Below are 20,424 nucleotides of genomic sequence, written 5' to 3' on the forward strand. Positions count from 1 at the left end.
TACTTTTGGGTCCAGAAATTCCACTTTTGTGGCTGAAAATCCCATTTTTGGTCCAATTTTGGGGGACTGAAAATGTCAATTTTGGGTGTTAGGGACCCCATTTTGGGGCTGAAAATGGCATTTTTGGGATCAACGTAATTTTGGGGCTGAAAATCCCATTTTTGGGGACAAAGAAATCCCACTTTTGGGGTTAAAAATGCCTTTTTTTGGAATCAGGGATTCCATTTTGGGTCTGAAAATCTCAATATTGGGTTTCAGGGGCTCCATTTTGGGGCTGAAAATGGTACTTTTGGGGCTGAAAATCCCATTTTGGTCCAATTTTGCGTGGCTGAAAATGCCATTTTGGGGATCAACGTAATTTTGGGGCTGAAAATCCCATTTTGGGGGGCAAAAAATCCCACTTTTGGGGCTGAAAATGCCTTTTTTTGGAATCAGGGATTCCATTTTGGGGCTGAAAATCTCCATTTTGGGTTTCAGGGGCTTCATTTTGGGGCTGAAAATGGTGCTTTTGGGTCTGAAAATGCCACTTTTGGGGCTGAAAATCCCATTTTGGGTCCAATTTTGCAGGGCTGAAAATGCCATTTTTGGGATCAATGTAATTTTGGGGCTGAAAATCCCATTTTGTGGGGCAAAAAATCCTACTTTGGGGGCTAAAAATGCCTTTTTTTGGAATCAGGGATTCCATTTTGGGGCTGAAAATCTCAATTTTGGGATTTGGGGACTCCATTTTGGGGCTGAAAATGGTGCTTTTGGGGCTGAAAATCCCACTTTTGGGGCTGAAAATTCCGCTTTTGGGGCTGAAAATGCCATTTTGGGTCCAATTTTGCAGGGCTGAAAATGCCATTTTTGGGATCAACGTAATTTTGGGGCTGAAAATCCCATTTTGGGGGGCAAAAAATCCCACTTTTGGGGCTAAAAATGCCTTTTTCTGGGACCAGGGATTCCATTTTGGGGCTGAAAATCTCAATTTTGGGATTTGGGAACTCCATTTTGGGGCTGAAAATTAAATTTTGTGTTTGAAAATTGCACTTTTGGGGCTGAAAATCCCAATTTCGGGGCTGAAAATCCCATTGAGCTGCAGTATGCAATTCGTATGCAAATGACATGCAAATGAGGAGCGGCCCCCTGCGCTCCTCGTACCCAAACGCCCCTTTTTTCCCCCAAAACCCGTGATGACGTCATAACCCCACCCTTTCCGTCCCAATTTCTGCTTTTTTCCACCCAAAGTGGAAGGAGGAACCAAAACCGAATCCGGAGCTTCCCGAAGGCGTTAATGAGCCAACGTTAATTAGCGCCAATTAACGAGGTGAGCGGAGGAGGGGCGAAAAACGCCGAGTCTGGGGCTCTGAAGCCTCGTTTTTGGGGCAAAAAAATCCAATTTTGGGGCTCAGGGATCAAAATGCGGGAGTTTGGGGCTGAAAATCTCGATTTTGGGGGTGAAAATCTCGATTTTGGGGCAGAAAGTCTCGATTTTGGGGCTGAAAATCTCCATTTAGGAACTGAAAATCTCAATTTTGGGGCTAAAAATTGCACTTTTGGGGTTGAAAATCTCGATTTTGGGGTGAAAATCTCGATTTTGGTGCAGAAAGTCTCAATTTTAGGGCTAAAAATCTCCATTTTTGGGTGGAAAATCTCGATTTGGGGGCTGAAAATGGCACTTTTGGGACTGAAAATCTCGATTTTGGGGTGAAAATCTCCTTTTTGGTGCAGAAAGTCTCGATTTGGGGGCTGAAAATCTCCATTTAGGGACTGAAAATCTCAATTTTGGGGCAGAAAGTCTCAATTTTAGGGCTAAAAATCTCCATTTGGGGGTGGAAAATCTCGATTTGGGGGCTGAAAATGGCACTTTTGGGGCTGAAAATCTCGATGTTGGGGTGAAAATCTCGATTTTGGTGCAGAAAGTCTCAATTTTGGGGCTGAAAATCTCCATTTAGGGATTGAAAATCTCAATTTTGGGGCTAAAAATCGCACTTCTGGGACTGAAAAGCTCCATTTTGGGGTTAAAAATCTCGATTTGGGGGCAGAAAGTCTCAATTTTAGGGCTAAAAATCTCCATTTGGGAGTGGAAAATCTCGATTTGGGGGCTGAAAATGGCACTTTTGGGGCAGAAAATCTCGATTTTGGTGCGAAAGTCTCAATTTTAGGGCTGAAAATCTCGATTTTGAGTCTGAAAATCTCCATTTGGGGTGGAAAATTTCAATTTTAGGGCTGAAAATCTCCATTTTGGGGCTGAAAATCTCAATTTTGCGTCTGAAAATGGCACTTTCAGGTCCAAAAAAAAAAAAAAGGGCACTTTAGGAGTTGAGGTTCTTCATTTTGGTGCTGAAAATGGCATTTTGGGGGTTGAAAATTCCATTTTTGGACTGAATCTGGTACTTTGGGGTCTGAAAATGGCACTTTAGGGGCTGAAAATCCCATTTTTGGAGTTCAGGATCTCCATTTTGGGGCTGAAAATTCCATTTTGGGTTTGAAAATAGCACTTTTGGGGCTGAAAATGGCACTTTTGGGGCTGAAAATCCCATTTTTGGAGTTCAGGATCTCCATTTTGGGGCTGAAAATGGCACTTTTGGGGCTGAAAATTTCACTTTTAGGACTGAAAATTCCACTTCTGGGGCTGAAAATGGCCCTTTTCAGGCCAATAATTCCATTTTTGGAGTTCAGGGTCTCCGTTTTGGGGCTGAAAATGGTACTTTGGGGTCTGAAAATGGCATTTTTGGGGCTGAAAATCCCATTTTTGGAGTTCAGGATCTCCATTTTGTGGTGGAAAATCCCATCTTGGGACTGAAAATGGCACTTTTGTAGCTGAAAATCCCTTTTTTAGGACTGAAAATTCGATTTTTGGGGCTAGAAATGGCATTTTGGGGCTGAAAATCCCATTTTGGGTCTGAAAATGGCCCTTTTGGGGCTGAAAATCCCACATTTGGGGCTGGAAATGGCATTTTGGGTCTGAAAATCCCATTTTTGGAGCTCAGGATCCTCATTTTGGGACTGAAAATGGTACTTTTGGGTCTGAAAATCCCCATTTTGGGTCTGAAAATCTCATTTTTGGAGCCCAGGATCTCCATTTTGGGTCTAAAAATGGCATTTTTGGTCTGAAAATTCCATTTTTGAAGCTCAGGATCTCCATTTTGGGGCTGAAAATCCCATTTTTGGTCTGAAAATCCCATTTTTGAAGCTCAGGCTCTCCATTTTGGGGCTGAAAACCCGATTTTTTAGTCTCAGAATCTCCATTTTGTGGCTGAAAATCCCATTTTTTAGTCTCAGGATCTCCATTTTGGGGCTGAAAATGGCATTTTTGGTCTGAAAATCCCATTTTTGAAGCTCAGGCTCTCCATTTTGGGACTGAAAATCCCATTTTTAGGACTGAAAATCCCATTTTTGGAGCTGAGGATCTCCATTTTGGGGCTGAAAATCCCTTTTTAGGTCTGAGAATCCCATTTTTGGAGCTGAGGATCCTCATTTTGGGGCTGAAAATCCCATTTTTTACTCTCAGGCCCGACTTTTGGGGCCAAACTGCCCCACTTTGGTTTCGGCTCCGCTTTTATTGGGCTTCCAAACCGGTTTTGGGATTTGGGGAACCGGTTTTTTTGGGGCCTCCGCCCCATTTTGGGTCATAATTACGGGTTTTTGGGGCCACCCTGACCCCATTCCGGGCCTTAATGATACGTTTTGGGGCTGAAAATGGCACTTTGGGGGCTGAAAATCCTGATTTTGGGCTGAAAATCCCATTTCTGGAATAGAGGTACTTCATTTTGGTGCTGAAAATCCCAATTTGGGGACTGGAAATCTCAATTTTGGTGTTCAGGAACTCTATTTTGGGGCTGAAAATGGCATTTTGGGGCTGAAAATTCCACATTTGGGGCTGAAAATTCCAATTTGGGGCTGAAAATCCCCTTTTTGGAGCTCAGGATCTCCATTTTGGGGCTGAAAATGGCATTTTGGGGGTTGAAAATCCCCTTTTTGGACTGAATCTGGTACTTTGGGGTCTGAAAATGGCACTTTAGGGGCTGAAAATCCCATTTTTGGTGTTCAGGATCTCCTTTTTGGGTCTGAAAATTCCATTTTGGGTTTGAAAATAGCACTTTTGGGGCTGAAAACAGCCCTTTTGGGGCTGAAAATCCCATTTTTGGACTGAAAATGGCCCTTTTGGGGCTGAAAATCCCATTTCTGGAGCTCAGGATCTCCATTTTGGGGCTGAAAATGGCATTTTTGGTCTGAAAATCCCATTTTTGAAGCTCAGGATCCTCATTTTTGGTCTGAAAATCCCATTTTTTACTCTCAGGATCTCCATTTTGGGGCTGAAATTGGCATTTTTGGTCTGAAAATCCATTTTTGGGGCTCAGGCTCTACATTTTGGGGCTGAAAATACCATTTTTTACTCTCAGGATCTCCATTTGGGGGCTGAAAATACCATTTTTTACTCTCAGGATCTCCATTTTGGGGCTGAAAATGGCATTTTTAGGACTGAAAATCCCATTCTTGAAGCTCAGGATCCTCATTTTGGGTCTGAAAATCCCATTTTTGGAGTTGAGGATCTCGTTTTGGGGCTGAAAATCCCTTTTTAGGTCTGAAAATCCCCTTTTTGGAGCTCAGGCTCTCCATTTTGGGGCTGAAAATCCCATTTTTGGAGTTGAGGATCTCCATGTTGGGTCTGAAAATCTCATTTTTTACTCTCAGGATCTCCATTTTGGGACTGAAAATCCCTTTTTAGGACTGAAAATCCCATTTTTTACACTCAGAATCTCCATTTTGGGGCTGAAAATCCCATTTTTGGTCTGAAAATCCCATTTTTGGAGCTCAGGATCCTCATTTTGGGTCTGAAAATCCCATTTTTGGAGTTGAGGATCTCCATTTTGGGTCTGAAAACCCAATTTTTTACTCTCAGGATCTCCATTTTGAGGCTGAAAATCCCATTTTTAGGACTGAAAATCCCATTTTTTACTCTCAGAATCTCCATTTTGGGGCTGAAAATCCCATTTTTGGTCTCAAAATCCCATTTTTGGAGCTCAGGATCCTCATTTTGGGTCTGAAATTCCCATTTTTTACTCTCAGGATCTCCATTTTGTGGCTGAAAATCCCATTTTTGGTCTGAAAATCCCCTTTTTGGAGCTCAGGATCCTCATTTTGGGGCTGAAAATCCCTTTTTAGGTCTGAAAATCCCATTTTTGGAGCTCAGGATCCTCATTTTGGTGCTGAAAATCCCATTTTTGGTCTGAAAATCCCATTTTTGGAGCTGAGGATCCTCATTTTGGGGCTGAAAATCCCATTTTTTACTCTCAGGCCCGAGTTTTGGGGCCAAACTGCCCCACTTTGGTTTCGGCTCCGCTTTTATTGGGCTTCCAAACCGGTTTTGGGATTTGGGGAACCGGTTTTTTTGGGGCCTCCGCCCCATTTTGGGTCATAATTACGGGTTTTTGGGGCCACCCTGACCCCATTCCGGGCCTTAATGATACGTTTTGGGGCTGAAAATGGCACTTTGGGGGCTGAAAATCCTGATTCTGGGCTGAAAATCCCATTTCTGGAATAGAGGTACTTCATTTTGGGGCTGAAAATCCCAATTTTGGGACTGGAAATCTCAATTTTGGTGTTCAGGAACTCTATTTTGGGGCTGAAAATGGCATTTTGGGGCTGAAAATTCCACATTTGGGTCTGAAAATTCCAATTTGGGGCTGAAAATCCCATTTTTGGAGCTCAGGATCTCCATTTTGGGGCTGAAAATGGCATTTTAAGTCTCTGGATCTCCATTTTGTGTATGAAAATGGCATTTTTGGGACTGAAAATTCCATTTTTAGGACTGAAAATTCCATTTTTGGGGCTGATAATCCCATTTTTGGACTGAAAATGGCCCTTTTAGGTCTGAAAATCCCATTTCTGGAGTTCTGGATCTCCATTTTGGGGCTGAAAATGGCATTTTTGGTCTGAAAATCCCATTTTTGAAGCTCAGGATCCTCATTTTTGGTCTGAAAATCCCATTTTTGGAGTTGAGGATCCTCATTTTGGGGCTGAAAATCCCATTTTTGGAGTTGAGGATCTCCATTTTGGGTCTGAAAATCCCATTTTTAGGACTGAAAATCCCATTTTTGGAGCTCAGGATCTCCATTTTGGGTCTGAAAATCCCTTTTTAGGTCTGAAAATCCCATTTTTGGAGCTCAGGCTCTCCATTTTGGGGCTGAAAATCCCATTTTTGGAGCTGAGGATCTCCATTTTGGGGCTGAAAATCCCGTTTTGGGTCTGAAAATCCCATTTTTGAAGCTCAGGCTCTCCATTTTGTGGCTGAAAATCCCATTTTTGGTCTGAAAATCCCATTTTTGGAGCTCTGGATCCTCATTTTGGGGCTGAAAATCCCATTTTTTACTCTCAGGCCCGACTTTTGGGGCCAAACTGCCCCACTTTGGTTTCGGCTCCGCTTTTATTGGGCTTCCAAACCGGTTTTGGGATTTGGGGAACCGGTTTTTTTGGGGCCTCCGCCCCATTTTGGGTCATAATTACGGGTTTTTGGGGCCACCCTGACCCCATTCCGGGCCTTAATGATACGTTTTGGGGTTGAATCATCCAATTTTGGGGTTGAATCATCCAATTTTGAGGTTGAATCATCCAATTTTGGGGCGTTAACGAGGGGTTTTGGGGCGTCCCACATCCGCTGGAAAATCCTATAAAAGGGGGGGGGGGAGAAGAAGGAGACGTTTGGGCTGAAAAGTGCTGATTTTGGGCAAAAAACAAAAGGCTGCGGATTTCAGGCAAAGAGAGAAGGGGGAAAATTGGGCAATTTTGGGGGAAATTGGGCAATTTGGGGGGAATTTGGGGGTTTTGGGGGTGAAAAATGAGGATTTGGGGGATTTTATGGGGGAAATTTGGGTTTTTGGGGGAGAAATTTGGGAGTTTTAGGGTGAAAAATGAGGATTTTGGGATTTTATGGGTTCTTTGGTGCCATTTTGTGGGACTTGGGGAAAATTCGGGATTTTGTGGGGATTTTTTGGGGTGAAAAGTGCGGATTTTGGGGGTTCTGTGTTGTGATTTTGGGGGTGATTGGGGAAATTTGGGGTTTTTGGGGGGATTTGGGGGTGAAAAATGCGGATTTAGGGGATTTTATGGGGGAAATGAGGAGGTTTTGGGGGAGGATTTGGGGGTTTTAGGGTGAAAAATGCGGATTTTGGGATTTTATTGGGTTTTTTGTTGCCATTTTGGGGGCATTGGGGGAAATTTAGGTTTTTTTGGAGGGGAATTTGGGAATTTGGGGTGAAAAATGCGGATTTAGGGGATTTTATGGGGGAAATTGGGGGGTTTTGGGGGAGGATTTGGGGGTTTTGGGGTGAAAAATGCGGATTTTGGGATTTTATGGGGTTCTTTGGTGCCATTTTGGGGGATTTGGGGAAAATTCGGGATTTTGTGGGGATTTTTGGGGTGAAAAGTGCGGATTTTGGGGGTTCTGCGTTGTGATTTTGGGGGTGATTGGGGATTTTTGGGGTTTTGGGGGGATTTTGGGGTGAAAAATGCGGATTTGGGGGATTTTATGGGGGAAATTGGAGGGTTATGGGGGGGGATTTGGGGGTTTTGGGGTGAAAAATGTGGATTTTGGGATTTTATGGGGTTCTTTGTTGCCATTTTGGGGGGATTTTGGGGGAAATTTAGGTTTTTTTGGAGGGGAATTTGGGATTTTGGGGTTGAAAAATGTGGATTTTGCGATTTTATGGGATTCATTGCTGTCATTTTGGGGGATTTGGGGAAAATTTGGGTTTTTGTGGGGATTTTTGGGGTGAAAAGTGCGGATTTTGGGGCTTCTGTGTCGTGATTTTGGGGTGATTGGGGAAATTTGGGGTTTGGGGGGATTTTGGGGTGAAAAATGAGGATTTGGGGGATTTTATGGGGGAAATGAGGGGGTTTTGGGGGAAAATTTGGGGGTTTTGGGGGTGAAAAATGAGGATTTTGGGATTTTATGGGGTTCTTTGTTGCCATTTTGGGGGTATTTTGGGGGAAATTTGGGTTTTTTTGGAGGGGATTTTGGGATTTGGGGGTGAAAAATGCGGATTTAGGGGATTTTATGGGGGAAATCGGGGGGTTTGGGGGGAGGATTTGGGGGTTTTGGGGTAAAAAATGAGGATTTTGGGATTTTATGGGGTTCTTTGTTGTCATTTTGGGGGGTTTGGGGGAAATTTGGGTTTTTTGTAGGGGAATTTGGGAATTTGGGGTGAAAAATGCGGATTTGGGGGATTTTATGGGGGAAATTGGGGGGTTTTGGGGGAGGATTTGGGCGTTTTGGGGTTGAAAAATGAGGATTTGGGGATTTTATGGGGGAAATTGGGGGGTTTTGGGGGGGATTTGGGGGTTTTAGGGTGAAAAATGTGGATTTTGGGATTTTATTGGGTTCTTTGTTGTCATTTTGGGGGGTTTGGGGGAAATTTGGGTTTTTTTGGAGGGGATTTTGGGATTTTGGGGTGAAAAATGCGGGTTTAGGGGATTTTATGGGGGAAATTGGGGGGTTTTTTGGAAGGATTTGGGGGTTTTGGGGTGAAAAATGTGGATTTTGGGGGATTTTATGGGGTTCTTTGTTGCCATTTTGGGGGATTTAGGGGCAATTTGGGTTTTTGTGTGGATTTTTGGGCTGAAAAGTGCGAATTTTGGGGCTTCTGTGTTGTGATTTTGGGGGTGATTGGGGAAATTTGGGGTTTGGGGGGGATTTTGGGGTGAAAAATGCGGAATTGGGGGATTTTATGGGGGAAATTCTGGTTTTTGGGGGAGAAATTCTGGGGTTTTAGGGTGAAAAATGTGGATTTTGGGATTTTATGGGGTTCATTGTTGTCATTTTGGGGGGATTGGGGGAAATTTGGGATTTTTGGAGGGGAATTTGGGGGATTTTGGGGTGAAAAATGCGGATTTAGGGGATTTTATGGGGGAAATTCTGGTTTTTGGGGGAGAAATTTGGGGGTTTTAGGGTGAAAAATGCGGATTTTATGGGGGATTTTATGGGGTTCTTTGCTGCCATTTTGGGGTGTTTGGGGGAAATTTGGGTTTTTTGGAGGGGAATTTGGGATTTTGGGGTGAAAAATGTGGATTTAGGGGATTTTATGGGGGAAATTCTGGTTTTTTGGGGGGAAGTTCGGGGGTTTTAGGGTGAAAAATGAGGATTTGGGATTTTATGGGTTCTTTGGTGCCATTTTGTGGGACTTGGGGAAAATTCGGGATTTTGTGGGGATTTTTTGGGGTGAAAAGTGCGGATTTTGGGGGTTCTGTGTTGTGATTTTGGGGGTGATTGGGGATTTTTGGGGTTTTGGGGGGATTTTGGGGTGAAAAATGCGGATTTGGGGGATTTTATGGGGGAAATTGGAGGGTTATGGGGGGGGATTTGGGGGTTTTGGGGTGAAAAATGTGGATTTTGGGATTTTATGGGGTTCTTTGTTGCCATTTTGGGGGGATTTTGGGGGAAATTTAGGTTTTTTTGGAGGGGAATTTGGGATTTTGGGGTTGAAAAATGTGGATTTATGGGATTTTATGGGATTCATTGCTGTCATTTTGGGGGATTTGGGGGAAAATTGGGTTTTTGTGGGAATTTTTTGGGGGTGAAATGTGCGGATTTTGGGGCTTCTGTGTCGTGATTTTGGGGTGATTGGGGAAATTTGGGGTTTGGGGGGGATTTTGGGGTGAAAAATGCGGATTTGGGGGATTTTATGGGGGAAATTCTGGTTTTTGGGGGGAAATTCTGGGGTTTTAGGGTGAAAAATGTGGATTTTGGGATTTTATGGGGTTCATTGTTGTCATTTTGGGGGGATTGGGGGAAATTTGGGATTTTTGGAGGGGAATTTGGGGTATTTGGGGTGAAAAATGCAGATTTGGGGGATTTTATGTGGGAAATCGAGGGGTTTGGGGGAGGATTTGGCGGTTTTGGGGTTGAAAAATGAGGATTTTGGGATTTTATGGGGTTCTTTGTTGTCATTTTGGGGGGGGTTGGGGGAAATTTGGGTTTTTTGGAGGGAAATTTGGGATTTTGGGGTGAAAAATGTGGATTTTGGGATTTTATGGGGTTCTTTGCTGCCATTTTGGGGGATTTGGGGGAAATTTGGGTTTTTGTGGGGATTTTTGGGGTGAAAAGTGCGGATTTTGGGGGTTCTGTGTTGTGATTTTGGGGGTGATTGGGGAAATTTGGGGTTTTTGGGGGATTTTGGGGTGAAAAATGCGGATTTGGGGATTTTATGGGGGAAATCGGGGGGTTTTGGGGGAGGATTTGGGGTTTTTGGGGTGAAAAATGAGGATTTGGGGATTTTATGGGGGTCTTTGTTGTTATATTGGTGGGTTTGGGGAAAATTTGGGTTTTTTTGGAGTGGATTTTGGGGTGAAAAGTGCAGATTTTGGGGGTTCTGTGTTGTGATTTTGGGGGTGATTCGGGAATTTGGGATTTTTGGGGTGAAAAATGAGGATTTTGGGATTTTATGTGGTTCTTGGGGTCATTTTGGGTCATTTTGGGACATTTTTTGGATAATTATGGGAACATTTTGGGGCATTTGGGGATATTTGGGTCATTTTGGGGTCATTTTAGGCACAGTTTGGGGCATTTGGGGTCATTTTGGGTCATTTTGGGATCTTTCGATCATTTTGGGGGTCATTTTGGGTCATTTTGTGCCATTTTGGGGTCGTTTGGGGGCATATTTGGGCATTTTGGGGCCATTTGGGGTCATTTTGGGTCATTTTGGGAAGATTTTTGGGGACAATTTGAGTCATTTTGGGTCATTTTGGGGCATTTTGGGTCATCTTGGGGTCATTTTAGGCACAGCTTGGGGCATTTTGGGGTCATTTTTGGGCATTTTGGGTCATTTTGGGAAGATTTTTGGGGACAATTTGAGACATTTTGGGTCATTTTGGGACATTTTTGGGTCATCTTGGGGTCATTTTAGGCACAGCTTGGGTCATTTTGGGGTCATTTTGGGTGATTTTGGGTCATTTTGGGATCTTTCCATCATTTTTGGGATCATTTTGGGTCATTTTGGGCCATTTTTGGGAACATTTTGGGTCATTTGGGGATATTTGGGTCATTTGGGGTCATTTGGGGCATTTTTGGGTCATTTTGGGGTCATTTTGGGGTCATTTTAGGCACAGTTTGGGGCATTTTAGGGTCATTTTGGGTCATTTTGGGTCATTTTGGGACATTTTTTGGATCATTTTGGGAACATTTTGGGTCACTTTGGGGATATTTGGGTCATTTTGGGATCATTTCAGGCTCAATTTGGGGCATTTTGGGTCATTTTGGGGTCATTTTGGGGTCATTTTAGGCACATTTTGGGTCATTTTGGGGTCATTTTAGGCACAGCTTGGATCATTTTGGGACATTTTTTGACAATTTTGGGAACATTTTGGGGGCATTTGGGGATATTTGGGTCATTTTGGGGTCATTTCAGGCTCAATTTGGGGCATTTTGGGTCATTTTGGGGTCATTTTAGGCACAGCTTGGGGCATTTTGGGTCATTTTGGGGTCATTTTAGGCACAGTTTGGGGCATTTTGGGGTCTTTTTGGGTCATTTTGGGTCATTTTGGGATCTTTCCATCATTTTTGGGGTCATTTTGGGTCATTTTGTGCCATTTTGGGGTCGTTTGGGGGCATATTTGGGCATTTTGGGGCCATTTGGTGTCATTTTGGGTCATTTTGGGAAGATTTTTGGGGACAATTTGAGTCATTTTGGGTCATTTTGGGGCTTTTTGGGTCATTTTGGGGTCTTTTTAGGCACAGTTTGGGGCATTTTGGGGTCATTTTTGGGCATTTTGGGTCATTTTGGGAAGATTTTTGGGGACAATTTGAGACATTTTGGGTCATTTTGGGACATTTTTGGGTCATCTTGGGGTCATTTTAGGCACAGCTTGGGGCATTTTGGGGTCATTTTGGGTGATTTTGGGTCATTTTGGGATCTTTCCATCATTTTTGGGATCATTTTGGGTCATTTTGGGCCATTTTTGGGAACATTTTGGGTCATTTGGGGATATTTGGGTCATTGGGGGAAGATTTTGGGAGACATTTTGGGTCATTTTGGGTCATTTTAGGCAAAGCTTGGGGCATTTTGGGGCCATTTTGGGGTCATTTTGAGTCATTTTGGGACATTTTTGGGATAATTATGGGAACATTTTGGGGCATTTGGGGATATTTGGGTCATTTTGGGGTCATTTCAGGCTCAATTTGGGTCATTTTGGGTCATTTTGGGGTCATTTTAGGCACAGCTTGGATCATTTTGGGACATTTTTTGACAATTTTGGGAACATTTTGGGGGCATTTGGGGATATTTGGGTCATTTTGGGGTCATTTTGGCTCAATTTGGGGCATTTTGGGTCATTTTGGGGTCATTTTAGGCACAGCTTGGGGCATTTTTGGGGTCATTTTGGGTCATTTTGGGTCATTTTGGGATCTTTCCATCATTTTTGGGATCATTTTGAGTCATTCTGGTCACATTTTGGGTCGTTTTGTCTCATTTTGACTCTTTATTTTTTGATATTTTCATTCATTTCGGGGCCCCATTGACAGAACCTTTTTTTTTTTTCTGCTCTTTTTCCACCACCGTTTTGGGTCCAATTCTGACGATTTCGGTTCAAAACCAAAACCCATCACCACCACCATCAAAACCCAACATCATTTTGGGGCAAATTCAGACCTTTTTGGGTTTTTTTGCCCCCCATGGGACGGCTGTGCCGCTGCCGAAAACGTCGCAAAGGGATCCGGAAGATTCGGGTCCCCCCCCAGGTGGGTTTGGAGCCTCAATTTTGGGTCAAATTCCAGCGATTTTGGGTCCTAACACAGAGCTCCCCCCCCTCCCTCCCCCCAGGTGGGTATGGAGTCCAATTTTGGGTGAAATTCCAGCGATTTTGGGTCTTAAAACAACCCCACCCCTCCTACATTAACACACATCCCCCAAATCCCCATTTTTGCCCCAAATTCCCATTTTTCCTTCTCAAAAATCGCCATTTTTGCCCTTAAATCCCATTTCTGAACCCTCAAAATCCCCATTTTTGCCCCAAATTCCCTTTCCTTAAGCTAAAAATCCCCATTTTTGGTCTTAAAAATCCCCATTTTTGACCCAAAATCCCCATTTCTGAACCCTCAAAACCCCCATTTTTGACCCCAAATTTTCATTTCTCCAGTCCCAAAATTCCCCACTTTTATCCAAAATCCCCATTTTTGCCCCAAAGTCCCATTTCTGAACCCTCAAAATCCCCATTTTTGCCCCAAATTCCCGGTTTCCATGACTAAAAATCGCCATTTTTGCCCTTAAATCCCATTTCTGAACCCTCAAAATCCCCATTTTTGCCCCAAATTCCCATTTCTAAATCCTCAAAAATCGCCATTTTTGCCCATAAATCCCATTTCTGAACCCTCAAAATCCCCATTTTTGACCCAAATTTTCATTTTTCCTTCTCAAAAATCCCCATTTTTGCCCCAAATCCCCATTTTCGATTCTTAAAAATCCCCGTTTTGACCCAAAATCCCCATTTTTCACTCCTCAAAATCCCCATTTTTGCCCCAAATTCCCATTTCTTATTCTCAAAAATCGCCATTTTTGCCCATAAATCCCCATTTCTGATCCCTCAAAATCCCCATTTTTGCCCCAAATTCCCGGTTTCCATGACTAAAAATCGCCATTTTTGCCCTTAAATCCCATTTCTGAACCCTCAAAATCCCCATTTTTGCCCCAAATTCCCATTTCTAAATCCTCAAAAATCGCCATTTTTGCCCTTAAATCCCATTTCTGAACCCTCAAAATCCCCATTTTTTGACCCAAATTCCCTTTCCTTAAGCTAAAAATCCCCATTTTTGGTCTTAAAAATCCCCATTTTTGCCCCAAATTCCCGGTTTCCATGACTAAAAATCGCCATTTTTGCCCCAAATTCCCATTTCTGAATCCCCGAAATCCCCATTTTTCCTTCTCAAAAATCCCCGTTTTGACCCAAAATTCCCATTTTTCACTCCTCAAAATCCCCACTTTTGCCCCAAATCCTCATTTTCCATTCTTAAAAATCTCTATTTTGACCCAAAATCCCCAGTTTTCACTCCTCAAAATCCCCACTTTTGCCCCAAATTTCCATTTCTCCCTCTCAAAAATCCCCATTTTTACCCCAAATCCCCACTTTTCCTTCTCAAAATTCACCATTTTTTGCCCCAATTTTGGGTCAAATTCCAGCGATTTTGGGTCCTAACACAGAGCTCCCCCCCCTCCCTCCCCCCAGGTGGGTTTGGAGTCCGATTTTGGGTCGAATTCCGGCGATTTTGGGTCTGAAAACAGTGACCCCCCCCTCCCACCCCCATAACACACATCCCCCAAATCCCCATTTTTGCCCCAAATTCCCATTTTTTATTCTCAAAAATCGCCATTTTTGCCCTTAAATCCCATTTCTGAACCCTCAAAATCCCCATTTTTGCCCCAAATCCCCATTTTTTATTCTCAAAAATCGCCATTTTTGCCCATAAATCCCAATTCTGAACCCTCAAAATCCCCATTTTTGACCCAAATTCCCATTTTTTATTCTCAAAAATCGCCATTTTTGCCCATAAATCCCATTTCTGAACCCTCAAAATCCCCATTTTTGCCCCAAATTCCCGGTTTCCATGACTAAAAATCGCCATTTTTGCCCCAAATCCCCATTTCTAAATCCCCCAAATTCCCATTTTTCGTTCCCAAAAATCCCCATTTTGACCCCAAATCCCCATTTTTCACTCCTCAAAATCCCTATTTTTGCCCCAAATTCCCGGTTTCCATGACTAAAAATCGCCATTTTTGCCCCAAATTCCCATTTCTGAACCCTCAAAATCCCCATTTTTGCCCCAAATTCCCATTTCTAAATCCTCAAAAATCGCCATTTTTGCCCATAAATCCCATTTCTGAACCCTCAAAATCCCCATTTTTGACCCAAATTCCCAGTTTTCCTTCTCAAAAATCTCAATTTTTGCCCCAAATCCCCATTTTTCACTCCTCAAAATCCCCATTTTTGCCCCAAATTCCCAGTTTTCCTTCTCAAAAATCGCCATTTTTGCCCTTAAATCCCATTTCTGAACCCTCAAAATCCCCATTTTTGACCCAAATCCCCGGTTTCCATGACTAAAAATCGCCATTTTTGCCCCAAATTCCCATTTCTGAACCCTCAAAATCCCCATTTTTGACCCAAATCCCCGGTTTCCATGACTAAAAATCGCCATTTTTGCCCCAAATTCCCATTTTTTATTCTCAAAAATCGCCATTTTTGCCTTTAAATCCCATTTCTGAACCCTCAAAATCCCCATTTTTGCCCCAAATCCCCATTTCTGAACCCACAAAATCCCCATTTTTGCCCCAAATTCCCGGCTTCCATGACTAAAAATCGCCATTTTTGCCCCAAATCCCCATTTCTAAACCCACAAAATCCCCATTTTTGCCCCAAATTCCCGGTTTTTATTCTCAAAAATCGCCATTTTTGCCCTTAAATCCCATTTCTGAACCCTCAAAATCCCCACTTTTGCCCCAAATTCCCGGTTTCCATTACTAAAAATCGCCATTTTTGCCCCAAATCCCATTTCTGAATCCCCCAAATCCCAATTTTCCTTCTCAAAAATCCCCATTTTTGCCCCAAATCCCCATTTTTCACTCCTCAAAATCCCCACTTTTGCCCCAAATTTCCATTTCTCCCTCTCAAAAATCCCCATTTTTACCCAAAATCCCCACTTTTCCTTCTCAAAATTCACCATTTTTTGCCCCAATTTTGGGTCGAATTCCGGCGATTTTGGGTCCTAATGCAGAGCTCCTCCCCCTTCCCTCCCCCCAGGTGGGTTTGGAGTCTGATTTTGGGTCGAATTCTGGCGATTTTGGGTCTTAAAACAACCCCACCCCTCCTACATTAACACACATCCCCCAAATCCCCATTTTTGACCCAAATTCCCATTTTTTATTCTCAAAAATCGCCATTTTTGCCTTTAAATCCCATTTCTGAACCCTCAAAATCCCCATTTTTGACCCAAATTCCCAGTTTTCCTTCTCAAAAATCCCCAATTTTGCCCCAAAATCTCCATTTCTGAACCCTCAAAATCCCCATTTTTGACCCAAATCCCCATTTCTTATTCTCAAAAATCGCCATTTTTGCCCCAAATTCCCATTTCTGAACCCTCAAAATCCCCATTTTTGCCCCAAATTCCCGGTTTCCATGACTAAAAATCGCCATTTTTGCCCCAAATCCCCATTTCTGAACCCCAAAATCCCCATTTTTGCCCCAAATTCCCATTTCTGAACCCTCAAAATCCCCACTTTTGCCCCAAATTCCCACTTTTTCAATCCTCAAAATCCCCATTTTGACCCAAAATCCCCATTTTTCACTCCTCAAAATCCCCACTTTTGCCCCAAATTTCCATTTCTCCCTCTCAAAAATCCCCATTTTTACCCCAAATCGCCACTTTTCCTTCTCAAAATTCACCATTTTTTGCCCCAATTTTGGGTCGAATTCCAGCGATTTTGGGTCCTAACACAGAGCTCCCCCCCTTCCCTCCCCCCAGGTGGGTTTGGAGTCCGATTTTGGGTCGAATTCTGGCGATTTTGGGTCTTAAAACAACCCCACCCCTCCTACATTAACACACATCCCCCAAATCCCCATTTTTGCCCCAAATTCCCATTTTTCCTTCTCAAAAATCGCCATTTTTGCCCTTAAATCCCATTTCTGAACCCTCAAAATCCCCATTTTTGCCCCAAATTCCCTTTCCTTAAGCTAAAAATCCCCATTTTTGGTCTTAAAAATCCCCATTTTTGACCCAAAATCCCCATTTCTGAACCCTCAAAACCCCCATTTTTGACCCAAAATTTTCATTTCTTCAGTCCCAAAATTCCCCACTTTTATCCAAAATCCCCATTTTTGCCCCAAAGTCCCATTTCTGAACCCTCAAAATCCCCATTTTTGCCCCAAATTCCCGGTTTCCATGACTAAAAATCGCCATTTTTGCCCTTAAATCCCATTTCTGAACCCTCAAAATCCCCATTTTGACCCCAAATTCCCATTTCTAAATCCTCAAAAATCGCCATTTTTGCCCCAAATCCCCATTTCTGAACCCTCAAAATCCCCATTTTTGACCCAAATTCCCGGTTTCCATGACTAAAAATCGCCATTTTTGCCCCAAATCCCCATTTCTGAACCCACAAAATCCCCATTTTTCACTCCTCAAAATCCCCATTTTTGCCCCAAATCCCCATTTTCCATTCTTAAAAATCCCCGTTTTGACCCAAAATCCCCATTTTTCACTCCTCAAAATCCCAATTTTTGCCCCAAATCCTCATTTTTCCTTCTCAAAAATCCCCGTTTTGACCCAAAATCCCCATTTTTCACTCCTCAAAATCCCCATTTTTGCCCCAAATTCCCGTTTTTTATTCTCAAAAATCCCCATTTTTGCCCATAAATCCCATTTCTGAACCCTCAAAAAACCCATTTTTGCCCCAAATTCCCGGTTTCCATGACTAAAAATCGCCATTTTTGCCCCAAATTCCCATTTCTGAACCCTCAAAATCCCCATTTTTGACCCAAATTCCCGGTTTCCATGACTAAAAATCGCCATTTTTGCCCCAAATCCCCATTTCTAAATCCCCCAAATTCCCATTTTTCGTTCCCAAAAATCCCCATTTTTGCCCCAAATCCCCATTTCTGAACCCTCAAAATCCCCATTTTTGCCCCAAATTCCCGGTTTCCATGACTAAAAATCGCCATTTTTGCCCCAAATCCCCATTTCTGAACCCTCAAAATCCCCATTTTTGCCCCAAATTCCCATTTCTAAATCCTCAAAAATCGCCATTTTTGCCCATAAATCCCATTTCTGAACCCTCAAAATCCCCATTTTTGACCCAAATTTTCATTTCTCCTTCTCAAAAATCCCCATTTTTGCCCCAAATCCCCATTTTCCATTCTTAAAAATCCCCGTTTTGACCCAAAATCCCCATTTTTTAATCCTCAAAATCCCCATTTTTGCCCCAAATCCTCATTTTTCCTTCTCAAAAATCCCCGTTTTGACCCAAAATCCCCATTTTTCACTCCTCAAAATCCCCATTTTTGCCCCAAATCCCCATTTTTCCTTCTCAAAAATCCCCATTTTGACCCAAAATCCCCATTTTTCACTCCTCAAAATCCCCACTTTTGCCCCAAATTTCCATTTCTCCCTCTCAAAAATCCCCATTTTTACCCAAAATCCCCACTTTTCCTTCTCAAAATTCACCATTTTTTGCCCCAATTTTGGGTTAAATTCCAGCGATTTTGGGTCCTAACGCAGAGCCCCCCTCCCCTCCCTCCCCCCAGGTGGGTTTGGAGTCCAATTTTGGGTCAAATTCCAGCGATTTTGGGTCTTAAAACAACCCCACCCCTCCTACATTAACACACATCCCCCAAATCCCCATTTTTGCCCCAAATTCCCATTTTTTATTCTCAAAAATCGCCATTTTTGCCCTTAAATCCCATTTCTGAACCCTCAAAATCCCCATTTTTGACCCAAATCCCCGGTTTCCATGACTAAAAATCGCCATTTTTGCCCCAAATTCCCATTTCTGAACCCTCAAAATCCCCATTTTTGCCCCAAATTCCCGGTTTCCATGACTAAAAATCGCCATTTTTGCCCCAAATTCCCATTTCTGAACCCTCAAAATCCCCATTTTTGACCCAAATTCCCGGTTTCCATGACTAAAAATCGCCATTTTTGCCCCAAATCCCCATTTCTAAATCCCCCAAATTCCCATTTTTCGTTCCCAAAAATCCCCATTTTTGCCCCAAATCCCCATTTCTGAACCCTCAAAATCCCCATTTTTGCCCCAAATTCCCGGTTTCCATGACTAAAAATCGCCATTTTTGCCCCAAATCCCCATTTCTGAACCCTCAAAATCCCCATTTTTGCCCCAAATTCCCATTTCTAAATCCTCAAAAATCGCCATTTTTGCCCATAAATCCCATTTCTGAACCCTCAAAATCCCCATTTTTGACCCAAATTTTCATTTCTCCTTCTCAAAAATCCCCATTTTTGCCCCAAATCCCCATTTTCCATTCTTAAAAATCCCCGTTTTGACCCAAAATCCCCATTTTTTAATCCTCAAAATCCCCATTTTTGCCCCAAATCCCCATTTTTCCTTCTCAAAAATCCCCATTTTGACCCAAAATCCCCATTTTTCACTCCTCAAAATCCCCACTTTTGCCCCAAATTTCCATTTCTCCCTCTCAAAAATCCCCATTTTTACCCAAAATCCCCACTTTTCCTTCTCAAAATTCACCATTTTTTGCCCCAATTTTGGGTTAAATTCCAGCGATTTTGGGTCCTAACGCAGAGCCCCCCTCCCCTCCCTCCCCCCAGGTGGGTTTGGAGTCCAATTTTGGGTCAAATTCCAGCGATTTTGGGTCTTAAAACAACCCCACCCCTCCTACATTAACACACATCCCCCAAATCCCCATTTTTGCCCCAAATTCCCATTTTTTATTCTCAAAAATCGCCATTTTTGCCCTTAAATCCCATTTCTGAACCCTCAAAATCCCCATTTTTGACCCAAATCCCCGGTTTCCATGACTAAAAATCGCCATTTTTGCCCCAAATTCCCATTTCTGAACCCTCAAAATCCCCATTTTTGACCCAAATTCCCGGTTTCCATGACTAAAAATCGCCATTTTTGCCCCAAATTCCCATTTCTAAATCCCCCAAATCCCCATTTTTCCTTCTCAAAAATCTCCATTTTTGCCCAAAATCCCCATTTTTCACTCCTCAAAATCCCGATTTTTGTCCCAAATCCTCACTTTCCATGACTAAAAATCTCTATTTTGACCCAAAATCCCCATTTTTCCTTTTCAAAAATCCCCATTTTTGCCCCAAATTCCCATTTTTTAATCCTCAAAATTCCCTTTTTTGCCCCATATTTCCATTTTTCATCCTCAAAATCGCCATTTTTGCCCCAAATCCCCATTTTTGAACCCTCAAAAATCCCCGTTTTGACCCAAAATCCCTATTTTTCACTCCTCAAAATCCCCATTTTTACCCCAAAATCCCCGTTTTTCCTCCTCAAAAATCCCCATTTTTGCCCCTAATTCCCATTTTTTAACCCTCAAAATCCCCATTTTTGCCCCAAATTCCCATTTTTCCTTCTCAAAAATCCCCATTTTGACCCAAATTCCCATTTTCTAACCCTCAAAATTCCCATTTTTGTCCCCAAATCCCCATTTTTCATTTTCAAAAATCCCCATTTTTCATCCTCAAAAATCCCCATTTTTTACCCAAAATCTCCATTTCTCAACCCTAAAAACCCCCATTTTTGACCCAAATCCTCTCAAAATCGCCGTTTTTGCCCAAATTTCCCCATTTTTCGCTCTCAAAAATCTCATTTTTGCCCAAAATAGGCATTTTTTCATCCTCAAAATCCCCGATTTTACCCCAAAATTTCCAAATTTTACTCTCAAAAATCCCCATTTTTGCCCCAAATTCCTTTTTCA

General features: G+C 42.7%; 1 protein-coding gene across 5 annotated transcripts in view; it reads left to right on the forward strand.

Moving 5' to 3' along the window:
• The first annotated feature begins 1,147 nt into the window (after positions 1 to 1,147).
• Positions 1,148 to 20,424, forward strand: part of LOC149914038 (uncharacterized) — a 43,410-nt gene continuing 24,133 nt past the window's right edge. For 4 of the 5 annotated variants that reach the window (XM_090128127.1, XM_090128131.1, XM_090128129.1 and 1 more), the window contains exon 1: positions 1,148 to 1,306. The gene's annotated coding sequence lies outside the window, so the exon portion shown is untranslated. Of the gene's footprint in view, positions 1,307 to 12,621; positions 12,713 to 20,424 lie in introns of all 5 variants that reach the window. The other variant, XM_090128128.1, reaches the window with a different exon arrangement.

This window comes from Phasianus colchicus, chromosome 32, assembly GCF_987193195.1.
Source record: "Phasianus colchicus chromosome 32, bPhaCol1.hap1.1, whole genome shotgun sequence".
NCBI lineage: Eukaryota > Metazoa > Chordata > Aves > Galliformes > Phasianidae > Phasianus > Phasianus colchicus.